Genomic DNA, 26,412 nt, shown 5'->3' with positions numbered 1-26,412 from the left:
AATCCTTTCCTGCAATAGTGCTAGTCACGCACACTTCATATGAAAAAACACAGGCATTAAAGGAAAGCTCCACCTCCCTGGCCTCAGACGCACCAGTCGGATTGACTGACCATCTCATCGTACTCAGTCAATGGAGCCATTTCGATGCGATATTGACCATTGTGGGCTTTGTATACCTTAGAGCTGGTCGTTCGAGTAGCTCCTCAGGTGCCAACACTAGGCTGAGTGTGCACCTCTTTCCAGTCTTCCTCCAAAGGAAAAACTTCTGGCAGTACGAGGTATTGAACCCAGACCCTCCGCCTGGCAGTCAGCAACGCTGACCACTCAGCTGCTTAGGCGAACAACCTCTAGATTTAATAGTGTTGTGATAAAGTTTAGTCAGACTGGTAAGTGTGCTCAGATAACCTAATGATTAGAGTGAGAGCTCGCAATAAGCTTGAAATGTAGGTTCGATTCCCGGTCTGGAACAAATTTTGAATTATCACTACGCGTTCATTACGTCGCATGCTCATCCTGTCCGAACGGTTTGAACTCGTATTGTTTCATGTCATGCATATTCACTGAGTTCATTCCCATCGCCCTTTCGATTCCTTTGATTAACTAACTAAGAACGCAGTCTTGCCCAGGTGTGTGTTTCTTCCAGTCTTCTATTAGTCAACCTTACCTACCCCCTCACTATGCCAATCTCCTCATCTCCGTCTTCTTCTCTCTCCCCGTCCCTGTCCATCTCCTCCTCCTCCTCCTCCTCCTCCTCCTCCTCCTCTCTCTGCCCATCTCCTCTTCCCAATCGCTGTCGGTCCATCTTCTCCTCCCCGTTTCCTTAGCCACGTTATCATGCTCACACCAATAACAGGCTAGTGGCTCTTACAGCCACATTATTTCTCTACAGATTGTAACGAATATATGTACAAAATCTGATTGTAATCACTCTGGTGGTTTAGGACGAGCTTTCTACCTGTAGCTTTGTCCGCTTACGCACATACAAATATATTTCACATATACTGAACATATATATTTAACCTGAATATCTAGCAAATTTCGTCCTACAGTTTCATTTTCACCCAGCTGAATGTTTGACATATCTCCTGATATGTGCTGTGCAATGATACAATTTTGCAGGTACATCCAGTGGTATAGGTGGCTATTGTCTTCTAAATGTGATGGAAATAGAACAAATAGTAAAGAAGCAGTAAATTAAAACGTAATACAAAATGCTGCAGTTTTTAACGCATCTCGGCGTTTGACGTCATAATCTTAAACCATGTGTCGTACAGTGGTATGTCTTTGTACGTACATTCAGCAACATATGTCGATATTGCCTGCGAATTGTGCTGCGAATAGAGTTAGCAGCAACGAAGTAATAAAATGAAACGTCTTGCATGATGCGACAGTTTTCCTCGCATCTCAGTGTTTATGACGTCATATCTCCTGAACTAAGAGTCGTACATTGATATTTTTCCGGTACATTCACTGTTATACGTAAAAACTGTTTGCAAAATGTGTCGCGAATACAGTTCGTAGTAAAGAAGTAATAAATTAAAACGTCATGCTTCATGCGGCAGTTTTACTACACGAACAGCGGAAATGTAGCTTCTTTCCTCGTCATTTTGTGGCGGGTCTTCAGGGACAGTGTTTCGTAAAGGTAAAAAATTATGTGTAAAGTTTGTTGTAAGTCTCGAAATGCTCTAGTTCCCAAATACAGGATCGCTAAAGTATAGGTATATGTAGTGGGCCACCCTCTGTTTTAGCCACCATCCCCCGCTTTGGTAGCTACGTAATTCTTATCACCACAGATATCTCCAGACAGTAAGTGAAATGTGTACCAAATTTGGTTGAAATCGGTCCAGTGTTTTAGGACGAGTTGTGGAACATACATACATACACAATATCAAAATGGTTCAAATGGCTCTGAGCACTATGGGACTTAACATCTGAGGTCATCAGTCCCCTAGAACTTAGATCTACTTAAACCTAACTAACCTAAGGACATCACACACATTCATGCCCGAGGCAGGATTCGAACCTGCGAGCGTAGCGGTCGCGCGGTTCCAGACTGAAGCGCCTAGAACCGCTCGGCCACACCGGCCGGCTACATAATATCCATTCATATAATTTGTGTAGATTCTATAGATTCTTGTCTTGTAACTTAAATTGCCTGAGCGCTCTTTGTGAGGAACATATTAATTTAGAGCAAGCATGTTTTATCAAATGAAAAACATTGCGAATTGGCATGGCTGTAATCATCACTTAACTTGTTATACTTTCTGTCAACCTTTTATGGTAGTAAAATGCTGTAGCCTCCTGATTTCAAAAAGTGCCTGTGCCATCACCAATCTTTCTTAAATTATGCGCCGTAGAAACTGTCAAAGCTGCGTCGAATTCCATAAGAAAAAATTTCTTCGTATGTGAGATACTTTGAAGACACGAGAAACAGCCTTGGACAATGAGCATTTACAAAAACATGTAGGCTAACTCGTCCGAAAAGATTTAGCATCGAATTACGATCTGATATAGTCAGAACAATGTGATGATTATAAGCAACACGTGCTTGAGTCGCATCATCTTGCTGAAGTACTTCCGGAACACAGGATTTTATTTGGAATTTCCTGTGTACCTACCACGGTTTAAAGAGCAGTAATAAGTTACATTGAGGCTATAGTGACATGACGAATGTAATTAAAGGTTGAACAGACGATGACGCTCTGTAATACTTTTGTACAAAGACGATATACACAGTCTGCTGCGCATCTTGCAGTAGACATAGACGTTTTCTAAAGCTACAATATCACAGTTCCATACGCATGAGATTACCACCAACGGCTACTGCAGTTACTTGTGATTGACATAGAGCTAGTGCATAAATACGAAACTATTCGACGTGTGGGAAGTCTCTCCAGTAATTTAAACAGTGTCGCTCTTTACCAGTTTAGTCACATGTGAAAGTTTCTTTAACAGAAAGATAGTCACTGTTTAGCAAACCTCCACGAAGCGTTGTACAGCGCAGACAAAACTATCTAGAGACTCTTAAATGACCATCAGTAACAGTGACATGAGTCAGCACGAAGATTAGACGTGTCTAGCGTGTTCTCTTGGAAGAAGTAGACTGCTGATAAGCGTTTAAACTCACGTTCGCCGTCTGAAGTTCCCCAAACTCAGCAAAACGTGCCAGTTTATACGCAGAACAGCGTTAATTTTCAGCTAATGACCACAAGTCGGTGGTATCCGTGCCATCGTGCGTGTCGTTTTACAGTACTGTGAAAAATTTACATTGCCATCCGTGCATAATGCCTCTAGCGGGTCATTCGCTGTCTCATTTCTATCACTGAAAAGACAAAACGAATGACACTAGTCCGTTCTAAGTTTTGTGAGAACCATAAATACCAGATTAGAGGAGGAGAAAAAGTTAAGAGGTTTATAACACTGACATTTCAACACGAGGCGGTGGTGTACTAGCGGCTAGTTGTTTATTTGTTCCGGGATTATGTAGCCCTACACAATACCTGCCAATTGATTTTCCAAGAACCTCATGAAGTGGCGTAATGGTGAAAGTAATGAGTAGGGTACGCTTCCATGCAGGCCCAGATCGGGGATGGGGGGCAACCAAGGTATCTGTCCCGGGCGGCAATGTCAGGGGACGCCAATTTCATATTCTTGAAGAGAGAGAGAGAGAGAGAGAGAGAGAGAGAGAGAGAGAGGGGGGGGGGGGAAACAACTTTTTTCACAAAGCGCCTAGTATCCAGCGCATGTTTGTCTATCGAAGGGGACAGAGCTAAACGACCGGAACCGAATAAGCCCTAACGGTTGGATGCCAATCGCTGTTTGTTTATGTGGTTGACGGGGTATGCGAATGATCAGCGTTGTTATCATCATTAGCGAAATTCATAGATTCGGACTACCAGAGTGGAAATAAACAACTAAAAGGAATAACAGGTAAGAAAGATTATATATTATCTTCTCGGTGTACCCAAGAAAATGAAATTTTGACAGAAAATTTTCGCCAGATAGCTACGCTGCTACTAAGGGCCAGTTGTACAGTCCCAATTAGCTGACTCTTAAGTTCTATTCTCGGAAAAATGCAAAAAATGTGGTGTACGAACACGTATAAATCCTAAACGGAGAATAAAAGCGGGATAACAAAACTGGTAATCCTGGCAGGGTCAGTGAAGTTAACCGGAGAATAAATTTTGATAATGGCAGGAACAGTTACAGAATTAGCGATGACAAGCTTGTTGGTTAGAACCAGGAATGAGAAGAAACAGTGACACCACACAAATTATATGAAAGAATATGACGATTCCAAATTATATAAAAATTTCTTACTACTACTTTTCGATATCATGCTTGGAAACCGGAGTATATGAATAAAATATGAAACTATTTCCTTGTATAATATATTTTGCTTGTAGTACATCTACTAGACATTTGATATTGGTACTTCGTGAATAATATTCTGTCGTGTTATTTGTGTAAATGAGGTAGATAAAAATGACAGTTTGTGCCAGAACAGTCTCACTTAATTGTTACAATTTTTGCAATATTAGAAAGGGCTATTTCGTTTTATCTAGCAAACCGTGACAAAATAGACGTAATCAAATCGAGAAACCACGCCAGTTTTTGGTTCTATCCGTATTAACAGCTTATTCAGTATTAGACAAAGACATTTTGATGTTTCATGTACCAAAACGTTCGACGAACTTTGATGAGGTAATAGATCTTTTCACAGAAAGGAAAGCACGCCGTGTTAAGTTGTAGCAAGAGTAGCGAGAGAGGAAAAAAAAAAAAAAAAAAAAAAATGCTGAGGCCTATGGATTGAAGAAATGTGTACTGTCTTGTTTGTCTCTTGTCTTCACTGATTTGATGTTTCCTATATTTAATTTTGTTACAGAAAAGATAAAGTAAGTAGCTAATAGGCAATAAATAGTGCAAATGATCTGGATAGTTCTTACCCTCCCGGTTACAAACAATCCCGTTCAGTATTAATTGAGAGTTTAAGGGGGATAGGAGTTCAAACTGATGGATTGAGAGCAGGAGAGGCACCACAGGCCATTTTAATTTCCTCTGTCCTGAATGTAGGTTTGACGGCTTTCATTACAAAATTACACGCTTGCATTCCACAGAGCGAAATACAGTGCGTGCGATAGAAGAATGCTGTGTGAAGAGGAGGTGGCACTGCGCTTAGGCACGCTTAAGACCAAATATCATGTCTTAAATTTCCTCGAACATATGTTTTACACATAAAACTCTTAAAAAAAGTGGACTAAAAAATGAAAATTTTTTGAAAAATAATTTTTTTAATATTTTTGACGATCTACCTCAAACACTCGAGGCGGGTGGGGAAGGGTCGCCACTATAAAGTTTTGGCCCAGGTTCTGTAGTATCGTAGATCCTGGGCTGCTTCCATGCCCAACAGATTCATGTTTTTCATGGTTTGCAAAAACCAACTGAAGAAGATCACAGGATGTTAACATCATAAAGGAAACGATCTACTTGCTTTCTTCACTTTTTTCCACGTAAGGTCACGCTCCTGTATTTAATGATGTGATCATCTTAATTTACAAAAAGAATACAGTTTCAGTAAATATATGTTTACAGGAGTGTCTTGCATGTTATGAGTACTTTAGTCTAAACACGTACGCATGTGAGGCCATTTTCTCAATGTATACATGGGTCGGATCTACCAAACTGGTATACTCGAGTAAGTCAGCTGTAGGGCGATGATCTAGGCGCGCAGTCCAGAACCGCGCGACTGCTACGGTCGCAGGTTCGAATCCTGCCTCGGGCATGGATGTGTGTGATGTCCTTAGGTTAGTTAGGTTTAAGTAGTTCTAAGTTCTAGGGGACTGATGACCACAGATGTTAAGTCCCATAGTGCTCAGAGCCATTTTTGTAGGGCGATGACGTTTTCTGTTCGTTACCGTTGTCAAGTTTTGCCTTTTCAACACCATAATAGAGAAGCATCCGCTCGCTAAGGCACCAGCCACCTGTGGCCGCCGATCAACAATGCCCATACGTCTTTACTGATTTTGTGCTACGAAAGTGGATTTCTTTCTGCCCCAGGCTAAAATGAACATATTCAAAAAACTGTGATAACCCAAAGCAGTATTTCACATTCTTTAACATTCCCCTCATCCCAGCAATCTAACCCAGGTGTTTCCAAAGTTTTCCTCTACCAGAGCACACTGAGAAAACGTGATACTTTGATGGAACACCTTGTTTCTTTTGGAGCATGAATTTTTTTTTAAAAAATGAAACTCATTTTATTCCGTGATTGCTTCAGTTTTAAATCACAACTAACACTTAACGACACAGGTGCGGTCTCGCAGACCGTTAGCGTTTGTTGTTCCGCCGTTGCTGATGCCTAGGAACGGAGTAGGAGATTACAGACTTCTCGTTCTTGCCTGAAGCTGCCGTCGCTTCCTTTGTCAGTAGTCACTTGAATGTGACGTTGACCTTCCGCGCTAGCCGTCCGAGACCGCACCAGGGACTTCGCCTTATGGACTCAGTAGCAAAGACTTTGCTTCGGATACTGTTTTAAAATGGCTTGAGGACAGTTTAGGCAGTGGTGTTGGATTAGACAGTGACAACGAAATTGAAAGTGAACATAATTCAGATTAGGAACAGTGTGAAAGTGAAGACGAATTTGTTTTGCCACCTGTTAATTCATTGAAAAAAACAGGTGATCAAAGTGGTGAAGACGTAAGTGTAAACTGAATCTTTAGCTGAGGGTTCTGCTACAAATGTGTTTAGTAGAAATAAATATCGCTAGCCATCGAAGCCTCTTCCAACGATGGCCAGTATCATTATTTTTCCGCATGTTGAACAAAAATGGGATGAATGAGTATGCCCGTCATAATTCATACAAAGACGATACTCAGGTTAGCCACTTCAACTTTTTGAAGAAGCTTAGACACTCTTTGGCGACACCACAGATAAAAAGCGAGCTAACGACTACCACTACCACATAGCCTGTGAACTTCGGACAACCATTCGCTGTATTTTGGGTTAGCAGAACAAAGAGTAAAAGTCGTTGTAGAAAGATCGGAAAAACACAAAACATTCTCCACCTGTGACTCAAAAAAGAATAGAAAGACGCCTTATATTTGTAATTGTTGCAAGACGCCAATCTAACTTGATTTATCTACAAAAATTAACAGCGAGTGCAAGACAACCTTGGAGAAGAAAACTAAAAGCTGGAAAGTACCTGTGTAATATTCATGGTTTTTGAATGTTTCATGGGATATTTTGTGTGTTTTATTATTACATCTATAATAAACAATAAAAATAGGAAAATGTAAAATTTTGAGTGGCGAGGTATGAGTTTTCACAGCATTAACATTGTCATGTGACCTGTTCATTTCGTGCAGTTTTTAGTTTAAAAGTATTTTTAGTAAAAATTAACTTTAAAATTGATTTGGATATACTTGTTGTGTGCTATTAATGTAACCTTTCATATAAACTGAGCTGTTTCACTGAAATTGCTGAATACATTTTTTATTGCTATTTAAATTTAGCGGTATCAGGCCGCACTTGGGACACTGTGGCAGAGGAGGACCTGGGAAGCTGAGGGTTACTAACACATACATCATGATAATCTTTTAAAAAATAATTGGCGTCGTCAGAATGTCGTAAAAAACCTCCACATTATTAATAGTTTCTTGCGGAGAGCTCACAATTTGGGAAACCCTAATTTACTCTAATCCGTCATGCGTTCTCCAGCAAACGTGAAGAGCCTGCAGATCGCACAATGTTTTTTCAGCAATTTTATCTACGCGATTATTTTTTTTAAATGTGAGTAAACTTTTTGTACAACCAGATAGAATGTATTAGATTTTAGGCATTTTGAAATGAATGGGAAAATCAAGAAAAAATTTGGTAATGGCACTGTGCTCCTGACGAAATTTATTACTTGGATTTCGCATACAAATTTTTGATATTGGCATATAGAGAGAAAATTGAGAGGAGTGTGACTTCTGAATTTTCACAAAGCAGCCCACTGCCAGGCCCACTGCCAGTTAGTGTCGTTGTTTCGCGCTGTTTTGACAATTTGTTTATTCACTATTGTTCACTGTTTCTTTTTTGTTTAATTAACCAATTATTGACACATAATTGGACTTCCAACTAAACAATGATTTACTCAGGAAAAGCGCATTATTGTTGTCGGATTAAACCAATGATGGTGAAACTGCGGTCCCTGATAAAATTTTTTGTGCAGCCCATGGTTCTCAGCTATACGTTATAATGATATGCATTTAGAAACTAACAGCCGAATCAAAAAGCGTCCACTGACGTAAACAGCTTCTTAAGAATGTAGTTTTCCTGCTCAACAACAAACATAAACACTCAAAGCAATGTTTTATGATGTGCTTAACGTTGGAGAATTCGGCCGAGAGCAAAGTAAAGTTGGTCGCTTACCTCTGGAGCAGAACTGTCACGTAGCACGGCCACTGCAGGGTTACAGGTGGTGAGAGGGGAAATGTTTTATGGATTATCTTCTAGTAGTTAAAATCAATTGGCGTGTTTGTGCCTTGTACCGATCAGCTGCTATGGCGTAAGTTTTAAAAGTACGTAAGATGGATTCATGAATGCGGATTATAAACACGATCATCTTCAATGTGTAGCAAGGAATATGAAATTACATTAAGGCTGTTTTAATACAACGTAATGAGTAGAAGAAAACTGACCTTCAAGACAATTAGTAAACATTTGCGACCGTGTTTCATACTGCATCATGCATTTAAAAATAAAATTACCGATACTGTTGTTAATCAATTAATTGTCCGTTCTCTCAAACACTTCGTTAGGGAATTAGTAACAACTTTGGGATCGCTGAGGGAGGCAGAAACCTGAAACTGCGAACAGTCGACACGAAATTTTGCGTATGATTTCGACTTGTAACAACCTGTGGTCGGGGGCGGCGACCAAACTTATCGCGTTGCTAGTATAACTAGACTACCGGGGTCTCATAACATACTAATTTAAGCAGGCTACCAATTAATAATGAGGTCGATACAATGCGGCCGGAGGTGCCGCCCACAATGTCATGATTGGCTCTTGAGTAAAGGAGTTTGACGACCGCTAGGTTAAACTGTTTACTCCTGGGCGATAGTAGGATTAGATATTTAATAGCAGACACTAGATGCATTTCTAATTTCTCATTTAGGTATGCTACTTTTTTAAATTGTGGGTAACGAACTCTGTGAAGCACTGTATGTATTGTAAAGCTATTGATAGCATCTCCATTTAGAAATTTTGAGAAACCGTGGTTCACCTTCGGTTGGGATGCCAGCTTAGACAATTCTGCTAGTTGAAGGTTGTTGGAATATAAAGGAAAGGAAAGAAAAGGAACTACTGATGACAGCTACATCAGTACTCTGTGTGGACTCAGTGATGATGAGTGAAAATGTGTGCCAGACCGTGATTCGAACCCAGGATCTGCTTACTACGCAGTTGCATTAACCAATGTGGCATCTGGACAGTGTCTGTTGCAAATGTGCGACAAATTCTGGCATACATCCCACCTGACTCACATTCCCACATAGTGCCACCTATCCTCAATCCCCGTTCGTGCTTGCTAATTTTAGATTCCCATTGGAGGTCGAATGATATGTGCATCTGCTCTGAAGGTGTCCAGAAAAACAGACACCACACATTCGTATAACTGATTTGCCTCGATGGCCAATAAATCTACAACCTTCAGTGCAGGTGTACATTTTGTTTGACCTCCATTGGAAGTTTCAAATTAGTGAGCTTGGAGGACGTGGATGGGGACTGCAGATAGGTGGCGCTAGGTGGGAATGTGAGTGGACCGGGCAGTGTGCCAAGACCGGCCACGCATTTGCAATAAACATTGCACTGGATGGTGCAGTGGTTAATGCAACTGCCTAGTAAGCAGGAGATCCCGGGTATGAGTCTTGGTATGATGCATATTTTCACTCTATGTGCTGCTGATTCTGCACAAAGACCCATTGCAGCAGTTGTCATTAGCTCCTGCCCTTCTCTTTCATTTCCTTTTCACAGCTGCAGATTCTGCTGGTGTCTCTTCTTCTAGATATGTCCAAAAGAAGACACACCCACAATCGTATAATTCTGCTGACCTTTGAGTCACTTGCCATGGCCACCAAGCCATCACTCACATTAACACTGAGGGAGAATGATGCACTAACGGCCCTCTGCTTGTGACTGTAAACTCACACTGTTGTCACAGTGACATTTCTACAGAGCCATTTTGGCCAGGTAACCATAGCTAACACTTGGTTCAAGAATCATAAAAGAAGGCTGTATACATGGAAGAAGCCTGGAAATACTGACAGGTTTCAGATAGATTATCTAATGGTAAGACAGAGATTTAGGAACCAGGTTTTAAATTGTAAGACATTTCTAGGGGCAGATGTGGACTCTGACCACAATCTATTGGTTATGACCTCTAGATTAAAACTCAAGAAACTGCAAAAAGGTGGGAATTTAAGGAGATGGGACCTGGATAAACTGAAAGAACCAGAGGTTGTACAGAGTTTCAGGGAGAGCATAAAGGAACAATTGACAGGAATGGGGGAAAGAAATACGGTAGAAGAAGAATGGGTAGCTTTGAGGGATGAAATAGTGAAGGCAGCAGGGGATCAAGTAGGTAAAAAGACGAGGGCTAGTAGAAATCCTTGGGTAACAGAAGATATATTGAATTTAATTGATGAAAGGAGAAAATATAAAAATGCAGTAAATGAAGCAGGCAAAAAGGGATACAAACATCTCAAAAATGAGAGCGACAGGAAGTGCAAAATGGCTAAGCAGGGATGGCTAGAGGACAAATGTAAGGATGTAGAGGCTTATCTCACTAGGGGTAAGATAGATACCTCAGATGGAAACCCAGTTCTAAGCAAAGAAGGGAAAGCAGAAAGATGGAAGGAGTATATAAAGGGTCTGTACAAGGGCAATATACTTGAGGACAATATTATGGAAATGGAAGAGGATGTAGATAAAGATGAAATGGGAGGTACGATACTGCGTGAAGAGTCTGACAGAGCACTGAAAGACCTGAGTTGAAACAAGGCCCCCGGAGTAGACAACATTCCATTGGAACTACTGACGGCCTTGGGAGAGCCAGTCCTGACAAAACTCTCCCATCTGGTGAGAAAGATGTATGAAACAGGCGAAATACCTTCAGACTTCAAGAAGAATATAATAATTCCAATCCCAAAGAAAGCAGGTGTTGACAGATGTGAAAATTACCCAACTATCAGTTTAATAAGTCATAGCTGCAAAATACTAACACAAATTCTTTACAGAAGAATGGAAAAACTAGTAGAAGCCGACCTCGGGGAAGATCAGTTTGGATTCTGTAGAAATATTGGAACACGTGAGGCAATACTGACCCTAAGACTCATCTTAGAAACTAGATTAAGGAAGGGCAAACCTACGTTTCTAGCATTTGTAGACTTAGAGAAAGCTTTTGACAATGTTGACTGGAATACTCTCTTTCAAATTCTGAAGGTGGCAGGGGTAAAATACAGGGAGCGAAAGGCTAGTTACAATTTGTACAGAAACCAGATGACAGTTATAAGAAGCGAGGGGCATGAAAGGGAAGCAGTGGTTGGGAAGCCTATCCCTGATATTATTCAATCTGTATATTGAGCAAGCAGTGAAGGAAACAAAAGAAAAATTCGTAGTAGGTATTAAAATCCATGGAGAAGAAATAAAAACTTTGAGGTTCGCCGATGACATTGTAATTCTGTCAGACAGAAAAGGACTTGGAAGAGCAGTTGAATGGAATGGATAGTGTCTTGAAAAGAGGATATAAGATGAACATCAACAAAAGCAAAACGAGGATAATGGAATGTAGTCGAATTAAGTCGGGTGATGATTAGGGAATTAGATTAGGAAATGAGACACTTCAAATAGTAAAGGAGTTTTGCTATTTGGGGAGCAAAATAACTGATGATGGTCGAAGTAGAGAGGATATAAAATGTAGACTGGCAATGGCAAGGAAAGCGTTTCTGAAGAAGAGAAATTTGTTAACATCGAGTATAGATTTAAGTGTCAGGAAGTCATTTCTAAAAGTATTTGTATGGAGTATAGCCATGTATGGAAGTGAAACATGGACGATAAATAGTTTGGACAAGAAGAGAATAGAAGCCTTTGAAATGTGGTGCTACAGAAGAATGCTGAAGATTAGATGGGTAGATCACATACCTAATGAGGAAGTATTGAATAGGATTGGGGAGAAGAGAAGTTTGTGGCACAACTTGACTAGAAGAAGGGATTGGTTGTTAGGACATGTTCTGAGGGATCAAGGGATCACCTCTTTAGTATTGGAGGGCAGTGTGGAGGGTAAAAATCGCAGAGGGAGACCAAGAGATGAATACACTATGCAGATTCAGAAGGATGTAGGTTGCGGTAGGTACTGGGAGATGAAGAGGCTTGTACAGGATAGAGTAACATGGAGAGTTGCATCAAACCAGTCTCAGGACTGAAGACCACAACAACAACAACAACAACAAAAATATCATGAAGAAATGACTACAGTCACAGACCATGGTTTACATGGCAGCAGTGCACTGGGTTCACATTATGGATGGGCAATCAATTAATTACAACTAATTGATTAATCTTAATGATTCATGTGGTGGATGATGGATACACCGATACTTCATGTCAGTTAAGTTAACATAATCTATTATCATTGTGACTGATTACTTCAATTTTTGTTTGTTTTAAAGCCTGTTGAGTGCTCACTTGCTGTATGTAGCTTGATTACAGTAAGACGTCAGAACATTTGATGTCAACTGTGTTTGGTTTATGAATGTTGCCAACATGAGTGAACTATCAGTAAAGACTGTTCTGTTTGGTGCAGGTTCCACACACTAGAGCAATGTTCCAGAATGGGTCACATGAGTGATTTTTAAGCGATCTCCTTTGTAGACTGAGTAAATTTTTCCAGTATTCTACATCTGCCTTACCCAACACTCACCCTGTGTGATCATTCCATTTCATATCCCTACAAAATATGATGCCCAGATATTTGTAGGCATTGGCAGATTCCAGCTGTGACTCACTGACATTTTAGTCATAGGAAACTACATTATTTTGTTTTGTGAAGTGTATGTTTCACATTTATAAACAGTTAAAGCAAGTTTTCAAGCTTTTCTCTACTTTGAAATCGTATCAAGATTTGATTGAAGATATAAGCAGCTTCCTTCAGACAGTACTTCACTACAGGTAACTGCCTCATTTGCAAAAAGTGTAATATTTTCTACAAGGTCATTAGTATACAACATGAATAACAAGGATCCCAACACACTCTTTGACTATATCTTCTCTCAGACTTTGATGATTAGGACAAATTTATTACTGACAATCTGGTTTGTCTTTAGGACATTGATTATGGCTCTTCCATCTTTTTTCCTTAAATGTTGTTTTCCAAACAGATTTCAGTTAACTCATATTTGGACTGACATCCAGATTTTCCCTCCAATTTATTCATAATTTTTACTGAAGTGCATTCCACGTGGGGACGGTCACCCAATGCCTAGTGTGGTGGTCAGTCCATGTGGTGCTGGCCCCTTCACTATGAAGGGATTGCACTATTGATGCCTGAACTGTTGCATGTGCACGCTGAGGAGCAGGTGCCTGTACTTTTGGGGGGAACAGAACTTCAGATAATAGCCATCAAGCCAGGTGACCATTGCTGTGGCTTGCGGTGCCCATTGTGAGAGTGCCGGACCAGAGTAGGCAGCATCATGGTGCATATCTTGCTTAGTGAAAAGACCTAAATTATCAGCCAGTGGCTATAAGGCTCTGGCAGTATCTTCATACGGACCTGAAAGCTTTAGTGTTTATCGTTTTGACACCCCCCCCCCCTCCCCCCAAGAACTTTGTGCTTCCTTGGACATGTCATGGTTGGAAAGCAAAATACAGAATGTATGCACCACAGTTCGTGGTTTGCACCTGGACTGATGGAGGGTCGTTTCTATCCACTAAGCTTAAGTCTTTTATATATAATACCAAAAATATGTTTGGAGAATTCTCTTCCCTCGGTAAAATTTTAAGTGATTCTTTCTTAATCAAAACAGCAAACCTACCCAGTCCCAATTGTTACTTTCTTGCAAGAAAGTTGGTGATCTACATACCTGTTAACATAACACACCATAAGAGCCTGAACAGGGTACAGGGTTTAATTTTTCACTAGGATTTAATGCTGCAGATGGATGAGAAATTACACAAAAACTTGGAGAAGCGAAGGATCCACTTCGTAATTGTGTACATCAAAGCCAGCAGACAACAAGGTTGTCAGTGAATGATTCATCCTCACGTTTGAGAGAGATTTGCTTCCTGAGAAAGTTAAAATAATTAGCTATTGTTGTGATTTGAAGACATATTTCCACCTTTATGTGGTGTTCTAAATGCAAAAGCTTTGTTCATGTGTCTTCATATTGTACAAACAACCCGGTTTCTCAGCTACCTCATGGATGCTCACCTTGTGGGTAACCCCAATCCTGTATCAAATAAGGAGATGATCACATACTCGCCACCCCACCACCAATCTCCAAAGCATGCAACCTTAATTAAGAAAAATAAAATCCAGGAACTTAGTATCTCATCACCTCTCATATTTTGATGCTTGTAAAGAGTAAGATCACTTCTCTCCCATCTCAGCAGTTGTATCAGATTTTGCCACTACTGTTTCCAGGTCATCGTCAGCACCCTGAGGGCTCACTCTTTCCATTCCTTCAACAGCAAATGCTGGTAAGCATGTAAGTAAATTAACCCATGTGGGGACAGGGTCCCCCAGTTTTTGTGGTTCCTGCAGCACTACCTTAAAGGATCTCGACTCCTAACATTAAGCCAAAGAAGCAGCATGTTCCTCTGGTGTCTATTGGTAAGAGGGCTCCCTTTAAGGAATACTCTCTCTGGAAATCTACAGACTAGCAAACACACCAGCCAGTGGCTGAAAGTTTTCAAGGCTGCTCACTCCTTTTCGGTCTCTGCTCTCATAGCGATTAAGTGCTTGAAAGTGTCCCAGCCATCTAGAGCAGGTAAGGAGAAAATGAAGAAATCTTAGCAGAAGGCTACTCTGGGGACACTGGAAGTGTCATATTCCCCGTGCCATCAGACTCAGAACCTACATTCACTGTATTGTCCTACCTCACCAATGGCACACAGTGATCCTGAGGTGTAATCTATCCTCCTGTCCCATTCATGCCTTACCAGGATGCCCTTATGAGAAATGCATTTCACTGATGACCATTCTCCAACCCTTCGAAGTTACCGTGTTTTCTGTCAGAACAATACTGTCTTGAGTTAGCATCTGAAGGTGTCTGTACATTGGTTTGTGCAGATGCCATCAGTGAATCGAGTCCCCTCCCCACTACACTGTAAGCAACAGTAATGCAAACTCAAATGAACCCACTGATTACCATTTCCAACATCTACCTAGACATAGTTACTTTAATCTGACAACTCTTCTCCCCACCACTTTTCTCCTACTTTGGTATTTCAATGCATACTATTCTCTGTGGAAGAGTACCTCTCCATCTGGTAGGAGCCTTTTGATTGGCCAACCTTTTTGTGACGTTGATCTGTATATTATCAGTGACAGTACCCATATCTACTTTAGTGCTGTTGGTCCTACAATGTCTTCCCTTAATCATATGGCTCCACTACAATGGTCACTGTACAGTGATCTTAGCAACAGTAATTACTATCCAGTGATTCCACATTGTCCTGATGGACCAATTGCCTAGATGTGCTCTCCAAAGGGTCAACTGGCAGTTGTACATCTCTGCCATAATATTTGTTGACTCTTTCAGATTGTATCGATGAAGTTATCAGGTCACCTGCCCACACTACTTGAACAACTAACTCCTTTTCATGGGCTTCCTTCATATTCGGCCAGCACCATGGTGGACCAAAGACATGGCAATAGCTATTCAGCACCCTTGAAGGGTCCTGAAACACCTCAGGTGATGTCCTTTGGAGGCTGTGTTCATAATTTATAAGTGACTCTATGCAGAAGCTCACTACCCAACCTCTTTATCCCAGTGTGGACTAGTACACTACTGGTCATTAAAATTGCTACACCACAAAGATGACGTGCTACAGATGCGAAATGTAACTGACAGGAAGAAGATGCTGTGATATGCAAATGATTAGCTTTTCAGAGCATTCACACAAGGTTGGCGCTGGTGGCGACACCTACAAGGTGCTGACATGAGGAAAGTTTCGAACCAATTTCTCATACATAAACAGCAGTTGACCGGCATTGCCTGGTGAAATGTTGTTGTGATGCCTCATGTCAGGAGGAGAAATGCATACCATCATGTTTCCGACTTTGATAAAGGTTGGATTGTAGCCTATCGCGATTGCGGTTTATCGTATCGCGACATTGCTGTTCGTGTTGGTCAAGATACAATGACTGTTAGCAGAATATGGAGTCAGTGGGTTCAGGAGGGTAATACGGAACACTGTGCTGGCTCCCAATGGCCTCGTATCACTAGCAGTCAAGATAACAGGCATCTTATCCGCATGGCTGTAACAGATGATTCAGCCATGTCTCGATCCCTGGGTCAACAGATGGGGACGTTTGCAAGACGACAACCATCTGCACGAACAGTTCAACGACGTCTGCAGCAGCATGGACTATCAGCTCGGAGACCATGGCTGCGATTACCCTTGACGCTGCATCACCGACAGGAGTGCCTGCGATGGTGTACTCAATGACGAACCTGGGTGCACGAAAGGCAAAACATTATTTTTTCGGATGAATCCAGGTTCTGTTTACAGCATCATGATGGCTGCATCTGTGTTTGGTGACCCGTGGCTCTACCCTTCATTCGATCCAAGCGAACCCCTACATTTCAGCAGGATAATGCACGACTGCATGTTGCAGGTCCTGTACGGGCCTTTCTGGATACAGAAAATGGTAGACAGTTGCCCTGGCAAGCACATTCTCCAGATCTCTCACCAATTGAGAACGTCTGGTCAATGTTGGCCGAGCAACTGGCTCATCACAATACGCCAGTCACTACTCTTGATGAACTGTCGTATCATGTTGAAGCTGCATGGGCAGCTGTATCTGTACGCACCATCCAAGCTCTGTTTGACTCAATGCCCAGGTGTATCAAGGCCATTATTACGGCCAGAGGTGGTTGTTCTGAGTACTGATTTCTCAGGACCTGTGCACCCAAATTGCGTGAAAATGTAATCACATGTCAGTTCTAGTATAATATATTTGTCCAATGAATACCCATTTATCATCTGTATTTCTTCTTGCTGTAGCAATTTTAATGGCCATTAGTGTATGTTATCCACAAGGCTACCAAAGATATAAAACTGTTCTGGGTCTCCTCATTCACGGTGGTAATTCTACCAATGTGTTGGTTCATGCTGAGCACCAGGCAACCTCCTTGGTAATAGCTTCTTACTTGACTGCTTTTAAACTTCAAAAAAGACTAGTTGAAGACATTCTGCCCCCCCCCCCCCCCAATCATGATGATTTAGCCCTATAATCCTGAATTATATAAAGAACCTTTCACTGACTAGTATCTGCTTCAGGCTCTTGATTCATCTTATGATATGGCCTCAGGCCCCGATTCAGTTTATAAATATAGGATTAAACATGTGAATGTGACTTACTCCATCTGCTCTGGGTCTTCAACCAAATTCAGCTAACAGATATTTTCTCTTTGCAGTGGAGAGATAGTGTCATCATATGAATCCTTAAACCAGACAAAATCTAACATCCATCAACAGCTGCTGACTGATTAGCCTCACCAACATGCTCTGCAAACTGGTTGAAAGAATAGTAGTCTGATGATTATGCTGGCTTCTCCAATCATGGGGCTGTTTGCTCTCCTATAGGTGTAGTTTCCAGGGAAGATGACCCATACCTGACCATCTGGTTATTTTGGAAACAGCAACCTGATAGGCTTTTTCTAAATTCCATCTCATAGAAATCTTTTTCACCTACATAATGAATATGGCACTGTGCCACCATCACAGTTTACTTACCCTCCATGACTGGAGCTTTTGAGGCTCCTCAACAATTTTTGTCTTTTTTTATCTCCTGTTAATTTCAGGTAAGAGTTGGTACATCACTCAGCTCTACATATGATCAAGAGAACAATCACCATCAGGGCTCTATGCTGAGTGTGAACACACTTTTTTATTGCCATCAGTGGGTTAGTACTTCTGCCGGACCACTTGTTACGCTTGGCCAAACTCCCTGCCACCCCAACATCACTCTTTTACTCTGTTTTTTAATCAACTTCAGATGTGGTTAGCACTTTTTTCTGCTGCACCCTGTTTTACTTTTTAGGAGTGCTTCTTCATATAGCATAACACAATATCCTAAGAATTCTTTAGCATAAAACTAGTCAGTGATGAAAGAACAGTGCGTTCTCTTCTCATTATAAGCACTTTTGCAATAAAGGATTAGTTGTGAGGGGACACCATTCACTGCATGCTGAACACCAGGGACACTAGATTGTACCCACCCTCCTGCTGACCTGGTTATTTTTCTCACCTTTTTTTGCTACTGTCAGTCCCACATGCATTCATCACATTTTAAACCTCCTAATGTTAACTATTGTGGTCTACCTCCACCCAGTTAGAAAGAATTATTTATTCTCTCAGTCCTTTGCCTATGTCAGGTCGATGGGCTAGATGTGTGGGGGGGGGGGGGGGGGGGGGAGCCTTTACTGCAGATGAGTACTAGGGGACCTCATCTGCTCTCTGGCTGACCACTATATTTTATATCTTGTGAAACTATTTCTCATTTCTGACATTACTGTTGCTTTTATGGCCTTGATTTTAGCACTCCTGCATACTATCACAATGTAATCAGTTCACTAATTCCAGATGGACTGTTCCTTGAATAAGGGACTGATGACCTCACTGCCCATTCTGTACAACATACTCTTTGAATTAAAAGATGTCATGACCCAAGCACTGAATTTTGTATGAGACATACAAAATGTTTTATATGCCAAATGATGTTAATTAACAACGGAATGTTTATTGTTGGTAGATTACTATGGTACTTAAAGTGTACACACGAATCATTAGGCTATACTAAATACAACTTTTTTAATTTAAATATTTTTTGCCATACTTTTTCGAGACTTAATGATTGTAAATCGTATTCTCATAACGTTTTTTTAAATTATAAGATTCGGCAAGTATCCAACAAAATAAACAACTACTTAGGAAATAAAAATAAAAATAAAAAAGAAATTGGAGAGGGTGTTATTATTCATGTAATAATAATGTTATGTTGTAATAATAATGTTATGTTGAAAGTAAACATTATAAATCTGAAACATAAAAATACATAAAGACAATTGCAATACTCTCTATTATCATCAGTAAAAATACATAGTCATAAAGTGTCATTTGCTAGCACTCCTCAAAAGTTGAGAAACAAGAAATAAGTTAAAAGTTATAGTTTCCCATAAATATTTTTAAAACTTTGTGGGTGTATTGCTCACACTAAAACAAGACAAAATGGGCATAGCCATATAAACATATAATCAAAATTTTCCATTTTAGAGTTATAATGAAAGTTTTTAATCAATACATTCAGAGCACAGCAACATTCAGCAATTGAAGCTTGCAATCAATACTTAAAATTCCTCTTGTGATTGTATTGATGCAAATCAACAGGCCAAAGCACTCATTGTACCATGTGTCTGCAAAATCTCTCCACAGTGGTGAGCCCCGTGTGTGTCACCTTGTGGGGTGTATAAGGTTGGCAGCACATGCAAGAGTCACATGTGGGTGTTTTATGGACCTGCAGGACTTGCAGTGGTAGAGTTGAGATAGTAGTGTTGCATGTGAATTGCAGCTGTTAGTTGTGTTATTGTCTAGTTCTTGTGTAAGCTGAATGTAGTGAGAATGATAACTGTCGCAGAGAGGGCATTTGTAGTGGAAGAGGTCTTCCGTGCAGGAGGAAACTTTATGGGGACTGTGAAGTGGCAATTTAGATTGTGTTTTGCTGCTTTGAGGTGTCCACATTGTGATGCTGTACATGATTTAATTAGCAAATTCCAGACAAAAGGTTCAGGTCATGAGACACATAAACTAGTAGGCCCATAATTTCAACAGGACAGAATATTTGACATTTTGGACAAGATGTTGCAAAGTCCAAAAAGATCAGTGGGAGATTATCGCAAGAGGCTAAAGTGTCTCCTTCAACAGCACATAAGACCACAATCACAGCTCTGTATAAAATTACTGCTGTGCAACAATTAAATTGTGTGGATCATGTGAAATGAATAGTGGAATAGTGTTTTGTGATTGGTTTCAGCAATTTAACTGACAAGGAATTGGTGTTAATTCCCAAAATTCACGAATTTGCTCATCAGAAAATCCACATGCCTCAAGAGAAATGCCATTGCGCACAGAGAAAATTGGAGTGTGGGTTGCCATAATGTAAATGTAAATTATAGGGGCAATCTTTTCTAATACCACTGTCACTTCCGATGTCTATTGTTCCCAGACAATTTATCCATTTATTGCCCTGCTGAATGAAAATATCAGTCCTTCACTTTTCCAACAAGACACCGCTACCATTCATACAGCACACCAATCCCTATGACTTTTAGAAGAAATCTTTGAATACTGAGTAATTAAGGTAGGTCTCTGGCCCTCGCACTCACTGGCTCTGTATCTGCTTGACTGTTTCCTTTGGGGTATGGCTACAACATTTGTTCATCAAAATAACCCAAAGACAATAGATGAACTGAAGACAGTGAAAATTGATTATCTGCATTCAATTACATCTGAAATATTGGTGAAGGTCTCTGTAAATAAATGTAAACATGTTGCACTATGCCTTCAAGAAAGAGGAAAACCTTTTCTGCACCTACTGTGATACTGGTGAGTAAAGTGTATTTAGCTGTCATTAATATAATTAATTAATTTCATTGTTTTAATTGTAATAATAAAAATGTTGAATCCCATCTCCCAACATAACTGCAGCCACCAGTAGTGAATCTCAGCCCCTACCTTATACAAAGTTATGAATGTGCTGCCAACCTTACACACCCCACAAGGTGAGACAAGCAGAGCACACCACTGTGGAGAGACTCTGGGGATGCACTGTATCTTCAGTGATGTGTTGCCTTGGGTATAGGTTTACATTTGATGTTTGTGTACATTTAAGGGCTGTCTGCATTAATTGCTTCACATGTATAGTGGTGGTGGTGGTGGTGGTGGTAGTAGTAGTAGTAGTAGTAGTAGTAGTAGTAGTAGTAGCATCGGCAGCGGCAGCAGGAGTGAGTTATCTAATAAATGTTCCTTAACCGTGGTGAGATATTTCTTTTGTGAGCAGGCAAATATGATTTTAATGATGAACGATAATGAATGCAACATCATATTAGAATGTGTTTTCAAACAAGAGACAGCTGAATAATTAAACTTTTGCTGTTGTTTATCACATTGCTGACTTAAGTTCTGTGGCATCTCTAATGGGTGGTTTAAAGTAGACCAAGACTAGCTTGTATGTCTAGCAACAAAGACAGCATTTCCATGCTGTCAAACAAGATGTAAGTATGATCACATGCACATCACAGAATGATAATGATGATGTTAGATAGATAACCATGGTCTGTCATTTCTCTCAACCTTAATACTTTGTATTACTATCTTATGAAAAAACTGAGCATTTCACAGAAGTGCTGGACAATTAAAAACAGAACAGTGTATTAGCATGTAACAATAGCACTAACAGACCAATAGAACACTGCTGTAGTGATGGGTTGGCAACAGTCTTTGTGCCTGCGTGATGCAGGCAGCGAACAAGGTGATTGTGCTTCTCTATGGTCAGGTAGTGTAAGTTGCAAGCAGACATAGCAGCAATGTTCTCATGGTAGCATCAGTATACGTCTTTTTCTCGTGAATGTGTAAAGGGACACAAGTGGGCTACTAAACAAAAAAACAAAAGGGAGGCATGTAGCTGTATTTGTTACAGTTCTGTTATCTGTATGATTCCTTTTACTACTTAAGAATATAATTCTTGATCCCTTGTTCTGCATGGAATCTGTGGCCAAAGAAGAAAAATCATTATGAACCATATTGACTTTAAAGTTGAAAGAAGATTACTGTTAATGTAGTAAAAGATCCACGCAGTGGACACCAAATGAAAAAGCTACTCCTTACGTTTCTGATCTAGACTGCCATAAAAATGTGAAGGACTGTTAATCAGAACTCGGGGAGAAGTTGTAGCCTAATTCACAATCAATTTATTGATCTTAAACAAGACAAGACAACAAAATTATTAAAGAAACATCACACAAAAAATATTTATTTAACAAAAGCCTTACTAAAATGGGATCTATGGTGGACAAAGCGATCTTCTGGGGATCGACACAGGGCACTAACCAGAACACTACTCGCTCTATCTCACTTCCTACACGTGAATCCAGGTTATGACATCAAACTACGCCACCACCAAACATCTATATTCTACCATACAAAAAAAGGAAAAATATGGTTCGAAAGAACAGGGTGCTGAGTAATAGATATTATAGCCCTACATTGCAGCAGCGAATACTTTACCATCCCACTGGTCAAGGCAGCACAGTACGATGTGTTCGGCGACTGAAGTCATGGACAGTGGCAATCTGTTATTAAATGCGTGTTCCCGAAAAATGCAAGTACGCGGTCTCACATTTGGTTAATTCAGAATGCAGGTACTTCCCTAAGAGCCTCTGAAACTCCAATGGATTCCAGTGTGCAGGTGGACCCGTTTGCTGGTCTGCCAAACCAATTTGACTCCATGCCACGACTATGCGTGTCGGAATACGTCAAATGTTTAGACAAATAAGTACCCCCACGCGTCACTTGTTGTGACCATGATGATATAAGCAGTACTTCTGATGGTTCAGAAGGTGACTGGCACAGGCCCTAATTCACGCCCTAACAAAGGACACAAGTCTCACTGTTTAGGTAGAGACCTGCAGTTCTTTACTAGCGAAGTGCCAGAACAAGAGATTTGTACCAGAGTGCTAATCTCTCTTTCTCAGTGTTTCCTCCTCAGCTCGGTTTCAAAAGCACATTTCTCTTTTTTGACCTCCCCCAATTTCGCACAAGCCAATCATGAGCTGGAGCCCGGCATTCTAAGCTCGGAGAATGGTCTTTGCACTGCAAACCGATTCAACCAATCAGAGACTTTAAAGTTAATTGGCAGAAAACGGAAAAAATTCAGTTTCATGGCCTCTTTCCCACATGTTTGCCGTGTCTTTTGCTAACACAATACAGCGTGGAAGTAAAGCCCTCCTTAAACAGCTTGTTGTTTCCCCTGTTGCGTCCATTTCAAAGTTTGCAAAGAACGGCCATAAACTCGCATTGACAAAAGATGTTTTGAAACAGAGTCTGCACATCTGGGCGCCAGTTTTCCTGTCCCATGGACATTTGCAGAACGTTTACATTTCTTTTGGCAGCTTGCTCGCTAACAAGGCCTACAATGCGATGTCGGCGACTTTTCGGCGCTAGGCGATATACCTGGACGTCTGGTGCCAAAGCTTAATGTGTTTCTGCACAATGCGACCACGGCACGGCCTGTCTGGAAATGTCTCCTCACTGTTCTCCAGAAAAAAGTTCTTTGTCGCCCCACCAACGCCGTGCTTTTACTGCAGTCATTTAAGTCTGCACCTTGTTTCTTTGAACGCAGGTAAAGCTTACCGTATTTCTTTTCCTAGAGCATGCAAACAAGACCATAAACTGCTGCCCACCATTTCATCACAATGTATGAAGTCAAATCGCCCTAGATCATATTCCCTACACCAAATCAGAAGTGAGTGTGCCCTGCAATCTCTCAAAGTCTGGCAAGTTGCCAAGGATACAATCAAGCAATTGTTCTATTAAATGCACCACAAATTGCTGAAAATTCAGAAATAAGAAAATACTGTGTTATTCCAAATGTCAAAGCTTCACTCGTTGTAAAATGTGAATACTGGTTGTATCAAGAAAGTTATAAAGTGAATATATTGTATAAAGATTGTATTTTTTATAAGTGGGATTGATAAAATAAATAGATTGCGATACAGCTTGAAATTATACCTATTCATCCACTCTTCATTTATCTTTTCATTCTGGCATATCTGTCTTTGTAACTTCACAAACTGGTTGACCAGAACCCTGCCTTGAGAAAAGATTGAACATTGGCCACTTAGTTCACAGTGATGCTGGCTGTTTCCTGACTTGTACAATTTGTAACTGTGGAATCAAATCTGCTGTTAGGTACCAACTCTGTATCAGGCAGCTGGCTGCAGTATTTCATAATTGCGAGACCTTGTTCCCTTTGAGTTCCTTGTGGGAGTGTCAAGGTCAAAATGAAATGGCAGCATTTCATCATATTAGCAGATCAGGCAGAAAGTAGGACATCAGTGCTTTGCACAAACTGGATAGCTAGCATTAGCAGGAGCTTAGTAAAGCAATACGACTGAGAAGTATCACATCACCTACTTACATGAAGTAAGAAGCTGGACCAGGCTGTTGGTATAACAAATGCGTTAAGCAAATAGGGCATGATATGAATTGCTGACACATTCATATTAGGAAAGCCTATGTGGTCATTACAAGTGACGTTGGGTCAACGCCAGCCGATATTTCACACTATAAATACTCCAGCATTTGAGTTCAGAAGGGAGACAGTCAGAAGGATTGATGATGTACAGGATGTGTGCACTTGATTCTGTAACATGGTATTGACTCTGGGTGTAAGTCTGTTGTAGATTTCCTGCTTGTGCTCAACACCACCAACAGCCACCGGAGAGATGTCTTCCTCTCCGTAAGCCCCAGTCAAGAGTTTGGCACTGCTGACAGCTTCCAACACAGATGGGAAGGCCTTGGCGTCTTCCATGTTGACTTGGGCCAGGAAACCAGCATACCTGATACTTCAGTGGAGCCACAGGGCCTACCTGCATGGCAGGCCAGGGTCGGCGCACTTCCCAACAAAATAGCAACTGTCTTCACGGTTCGGAGAGCAGAGATGAGCCACAGTTACAGGAGGTGATTGAGGACCTGGTAGGTTGGCATGTGTAAGCCACATATGCATGCCCCACCTTCTTAGAGTGTGGAGGGTGGAGACTCAGCATTGTCTTCTTGAGTAGCTGCCATGCAGTCGTGGTTAATCTGGACAAGCAGCAGCAGCAGCAGCAGCAGCAGAGGACCGCCGTAGATTCGGTAAAGGAGAGGTGTATTTGCAGAAATAAATAGTTAAGTCACTCTTCTTTTACTGTGCCCACCGGTGTACACAGGTTACAACCACCTCCTCTTCCCTGAGGATCTGGCAGGTGGCGACTATTGGGAGGTGTGGCAGATGGATGGTGTGTCAGGAGGCACTCTCCCAGTTTGCCACTTTTCCACTTGCCAGTTCCTCAGGGAAGAGGAGGTAGTTGTAACATGTGTATGCCAGTGGGCACAAAAAGAAGAGTGACTTTTAACCATTTATTTCTGCAAATAAATCTTTCCTTTAGCAATGCTATGGTGGTCTTCTGTCGCTGCTTGTGTGGGTGTGCCGCGACTGCACGGCAGCTACTCAGGAAGACGATGTTGCGTCTCCACCCTCTGCACTTGAAGGAGGTGGGGCATGCATATGTGGCTTATACATGCCAGCCTACCAGGTCCTCGATCCCCTTCTGCAGCTGTGGCTCATTTATGCTCTCTGAACTGTAAAGATGGTTGCCGTTTGGTTGGGAAGTGTGCCGACCCTGGCTTGCTGCACAGGTAGGCCCCATGGCTCCACTGAAGCGTCAGGAATGCTGGTGTCCTGGTCCAAGTCAACACGGAACACCTCCACATCTTCGCATCTGTGTTGGAAGCTGTCAGCAGTGCCAAACTCATGAATGGTGCTTACAGAGAGGAAGACATCTCTCCAGTGGCTGCTGGTGGTGTTGAGCACGAGCAGGCAATCTAAAATAGACTTACACCCAGCTTCAATATTGTGTCACAAAATTGAGTGAAATTGAGTGGACACATCCTGTACGTCATTGATCCTTCTGACCATCTCCCTTCTGAACTCAAATGCGGAGTATTTATGGAGTATTTATAGTGTGAAATATCGGCTGGTGTTGACCCAACATCACTTGTCATGACTGCATAGGCTTTCCTAATATGAATGTATCAGCAATTCATATCATGCCCTATTTGCTTAATGCATCTATTTACACCAAAGGGCTGGTCTGTAAAAATATTCAGGACGCCTTCTTGTGTTTGCGATGCGGCTTCTTACTTCATGTAAGGATGTGACTTGATACTTCTGTCATGTTGCCTCACTAAGCTCCTGCTGATGATAGCTACCCAGTTCACACAAAGTGCTGATGTTCTGCTTTGTGCCTGACCTGCTAACATAATCAAATGCTGCCATTTTGTTTTGTGCTTGTTGACATTCCTGCAAGGAACACAAAGTGAATGAGGTCT

General features: G+C 41.1%; 1 protein-coding gene across 1 annotated transcript in view; it reads left to right on the top strand.

Annotated features, from left to right (window-relative positions):
• Window positions 1-26,412, top strand: part of LOC126162154 (pancreatic triacylglycerol lipase-like) — a 173,737-nt gene that overhangs the window by 28,853 nt on the left and 118,472 nt on the right. The gene's annotated exons all lie outside the window — the stretch shown is intronic.

This window comes from Schistocerca cancellata, chromosome 2 (assembly GCF_023864275.1).
Source record: "Schistocerca cancellata isolate TAMUIC-IGC-003103 chromosome 2, iqSchCanc2.1, whole genome shotgun sequence".
Classification (NCBI taxonomy): domain Eukaryota; kingdom Metazoa; phylum Arthropoda; class Insecta; order Orthoptera; family Acrididae; genus Schistocerca; species Schistocerca cancellata.
This window is presented reverse-complemented; position numbering and strand designations above follow the sequence as displayed.